We start from the raw sequence: 4971 nt of genomic DNA, 5'->3' as shown, positions 1-4971 counted from the left end.
CCCAGGTAAGCCAAGCTTTAGCTCCCTTATAGTGAAATTTGCTCAGTTGTGTCTGACTCTGCAATCCCATGGACTATACAGTCCATGGAAATTCCAAATAGGGTCACAGCCACAAGTTAGGGGAAGTAGGGCATGGAAATGTCAAACCAGAGTCCACTGCATTGCAGGCAGTTTCTTTACCAGCTGAGCTTCCATGGACTGAAATTTCCAGTCCATGGAAATTTCCACCCACTGGAGTGGGTGGCTGTTCCCTCCTCCAGGGGATCTTCGCAACCCAGGGATCAAACTCAGGTCTCTCACATTGCAGGTAGATTCTTTACCAGCTGAGCCACCAAGGAAGCCCAAGAATACTGGAGTGGGTAGCCTGTCCCTTTTCAGCGGATCTTCCCAACCCAAGAAACGAACCAGGGTCTCCTGCATTGCAGGCGATTCTTTACCAGCTGAGCTACCAGGGAATACCTATGTGAATCCTGGGGCTGGACAAATAAGTCAATAAATTGTAGATGATGAGAGCTGGATTCCTCTTAGTCAGAGAAAGAAATTACAAGGAAGTCAAGAAGGCAGGAAGCTGGAACAAACCATCTGCTGGGCTGGAACCAGAAGTCCCAGTATTAGTTCATGGTCCTCGATATATAAAGATTAGATAGATAGATATAGTAAGACAGCACAGCATACCTGGCACCTGCAGTTTGGTTTCTAAGTACCATTCTCAAATAAGAGGAGCAAGGGCTTCTTGGAGAAATTATTAATTTTATGCTGCATGGAGCAGGGGAAACACAAGATAAATCTGGAGCATCTTGTGTTGCCAAAAAGTAAGGAGATATATATGTGTGTGTGTATATATATTTGTATACACAGAGCCCAAACCAAAGCCACTCCCAATAACCAACACTAGAAGAATTTGAATCATGAATATGATAGTATTAGATTATAATGTAAGAGTAAAATATCCAAACTGCTATAAATAATTGAATTAACACATAAATGGACTGAGGGAGAAGGGACAGGTCTTCCTTACAGATGAATCCTGATTCATTAATGTAGGGGTGAAAGTTTAACATTCAAACTGTCTACATTCAGACCCTCAGATGTGAACTCTGACAGGGGGCCACTGCTGTCTGGTTCCATTTCAGGAGCTTAGGGTACACAGGGGAAGAAAAGAGGCCAAAAAACAAAACAAAACAAAACATTTCTGTCCGTGGTAGCTCATAGCCTCTCAGGGGAGGCAGGCAGGATGAATAACCAAACTATAGAACAGATTAGAAGACTGTAGATACTACATGGAAAAAAAGGGAGGAGAGATGAGGGCAGAGAGTTGATACTGTTTTATTATATAGGATGTTCAGAGTCTCATCGAGGTGACATTTGAGCAAAGACCTGAAGGAAGTTAGGGAACGAATCAGGTGTACATTTAGAAAAGAGCTCCTGCTGGCTCCTTGGGTCTGAAGCAGAGTGAGCAAGGAGGAGAGAGGGTGGAGGGGAGGGCAGGGAGGGATGGGGCAGATCCTGTAGGACCTTGTGGACCAGGGCGAGGACTCGGGCTTTTACCCCGAGCAGGTGGGAGCCTGGAGGGCTGTGGGCAGAGGAGGACTGGGGCCTGACTCAGGTGTTCACGGGCACACCCTGATGGCTGCGGTGGGGAGGACAGTCAGTATGTGACCCAGACAGGAGCCTGGAACGCCAATGGAGGCAACCGACGTGGGCGATGTTGGGGGCTGGACCAGGTGGAATCAGAGTGACCATTCTCTGGGTTGAGCAGTGTAGAGGTCCCTGCAGACCCTGAAAGGGGACAGTTAGGGTAGAGCAGGGGCATGAATGCTGGGTTAGAGAAGGGTCCACATTTTTACACAGAATTGCCCTGTTCTCTGGTAAGAAGTAATATTCCTTAGTACAGATAGACTGTAATTTGTTTAATCAATTTATGAACCTGGAGGTTATTTCCAGTTTTTCCCAGCTGTGAACCGTGCTACAGCAGGGCAGTTTTCCTGGTACTCATGTGTGCATGTTCCCCTAGAACAAATTCCTAAGAATGGGGGTGGGGTGGGAAGGATAGCTGGGTGGAAGCATCTGTCATTTTACTTGTAATTCCTGCAGCCAGGTGACCCCCAAACTCCTTGTGCGTCCTGAGGTGTGATGGAAGAGGGTGCCTCTTCCCCAGAACTTCTAGGGTGGATGCTCCCACCTAACCTGTGATCCCCACCTACTGGATTGGTGAAAAGCTACATCTGATCATGACCTTAACATTTATTTCTCTTATAAAGAGTCAGGTTGAACATTCTTTCCAATGATTAAAAGCCTTTTGTCAGGACAGTCTTGAAACAAAGTATTTAAAATTCCCCTCTATGACCATTTCCTGCCAGCAATAGAGTTTGATGTTTTGCCATGGTGTATCCATCCAGTTCCAGGTCACTGGCGGGAGCTGTGGATCGGTGCCACACCTAGGCTTATGTGTGTGCGTGCTAAGTCACTTTGGTTGTGTCTGACTCTTTGCAACCTATGGACTGTAGCCCGTCAGGTTCCTCTGTCCATGGGATTTTCCAGGCAAGAATACTGGAGCAGGTTGCCATTTCCTTCTCCAGGGCATCTTTCAGACCTGGGACTCTAACCTAGTGGTGGGCGGGTTCTTCTGGGAAGCCCTGCACCTAGGCTTACCCTTCTCTTATTTGATTCTGTGAAATTAGAAACAGCAAGCTCATAAATAACTGTAGAGCAAGTGGCTGGTGGCGGGATATCAGTTCAAACTAGGACTGGGAAAATGCAGGCATCTCTCGCCAAAGACCCCTGACCATCACTGCGGGCTGGAAAACTGGTCCTTGCCACTTGGGGAAGGACCACACATTCCACACCCCAAGTCTGGTTGTGTTAATGCTGCAGAGAATCTCACATTTGTGTCTGCTGAAGCATTTGGATATAGTTTTAAAATATACCCCCTTGATGAATCATCCATCTTGTTCTCCAGCAGGAAAAGAATCATCACTGAAGGCTCAGACCTCTGGTAATGGAGCCATATGTGCAAAAAGCTCCATGTTCTTAAGAAGCCCCAATTTGTCCTCAGAGTTCGGAATTCTGGAGAAGTTTTTTATTTCCTCGTGAAAGGGACAGTCAAGGCTGGTGCTGCTCTTTTTCCCATTCCTTTTACCTCTTCCTGCCATATAGGATGTGGACATGATGGCCAGAGCCACGGCAGCCATTTTATTATCACAGGAGAGAAGCCGAGATATCTTTTACATCATTCATTCATTTATTGGGTTGGTAGTTTTTGCTTATTTCCAGGATGTAAATACTCTTACTATGGCTGATTTCAAACCATCAGCATGATGTCACTAAATGCAGAATTGGAAAAAAAAGCACAGTAGCCCACCATTATATAATGTTTCCATCAAACAGATATTAATATAATAAATATTTTAAAATGCCTCAAGGGTATAGATGATAGAAAAATGTTAGTAAACATAAGCAGCAAGTGATAAGTTTTGAATATTTATTGCTTTGGTTTTAATATAATTTCATTGGAAGTTTATATAATTTTATTTTTCATAATGGCTGTGTTTAACAACCAGTTCACAACAATAATTACATTATTTTGCTCAGGTTTGGGAGTGGGATAAAAACATTTGGTAGAGGCCAGTGCATTTTGTTTGAAAAGTATATCATCACATTCTGTGATTATTTTTGCAGCTCAGATTGCTAGGGGCCCCACGTCATCTTTCAAAAGTATTTCCTAATCATTAGTTCACCAGAAACAGGGCTCAAGTGACCACAGAGTTGATAAATACCCATCAATCACTGTATTTTTCATTCACATTCCTTCCAGTGGTCGTGAGAATTCCTTACGCTCACAACTTGACTAGTCCTGGAACATACAGATTCTCTGTTTCCTATTTGGGCTGATCTGTAGCTCCCACTCATGCTTACAGCATATTTCTAGGTATTTACCTTATATTAGCATGGCTTTTACACTTTAATGAGTCACTTCCAAGCCACTGATCCAATTTTTATAAAACTTTTTGTGAAAGTATAGCACACAAACAGAAAAGTATATTTCCCCCATAAAATGAAGATACTATGGTTATACCTGTTTGAAGTGCATTTCTCAATTAGCCTTACACTGTAGACATTTTTCATATCATTAAATATACTTGGTCTACATTTTAACACCCATCTAATATTTTTTTACTGAACTGTAATTTACAGTCCATAAATATATCTTTAGTCATGTGGTTATGTAAGTTTGACAAATGCATCCTTGTGAAAAACCACCAAGCAAAACATGATATGGAGCATCTCCTTCCCTCCACAATATTTCTTGATCTCCCTCCAAACTCCAAGGCAACCATTATTCTGTTTTCTATTCCTCTAGATTAGTGTAAACTCTTCTAGAACTTTCTGCAGATGAATCCTGAGGACTGTACCATCTGTATTTGGCTTTCTACCCTCAGCACAATGCACTTCAGATTCACCCTTGTTGGGTGTTTCAGCACGGAGTTCATTTTTCACAGCTGTATAGTATTCCACAGCATGGCTGGACTAGAGTTTGTTTTGTGTGCTCACCAGTCAATGGACATTTGTGACTGCAGGTGAAACCAGGTGAATTCATTCATGCTCTCAGCCACTTGTGGGTATTTCATGAGGCTTTTAATCTCAGCTTTTCACTGCTTCTTCCTGAATCTTCTCCAGCTAGGGTTTCCAGCATGGAGCTCTTCCAAAGAAGGTTGCAATGATTCACTTGTATCTAACTCTAGAGCAAATGAGGGACAATGCATGTGTGGGTCAGGGCGGTTCATGGCCACCAGGTTGAGTGATGAGTGAGTGGGAGGTGGCCTCAGGGAGGAGCTTGGCCTTTGTTCACTTTGCTTGGAGAGAACTGGGGTCTCTGGGAGGATTCTGAGTGGGGAATCGGCCCAGAGCAGCAGTCAGGAGACCCTGTGAATCCCCTAAAAGGGGCACAGGGAAAAAAAAGAAAGGGGGGGG

Source organism: Dama dama, chromosome 9 (assembly GCF_033118175.1).
Source record: "Dama dama isolate Ldn47 chromosome 9, ASM3311817v1, whole genome shotgun sequence".
Classification (NCBI taxonomy): domain Eukaryota; kingdom Metazoa; phylum Chordata; class Mammalia; order Artiodactyla; family Cervidae; genus Dama; species Dama dama.
This window is presented reverse-complemented; position numbering follows the sequence as displayed.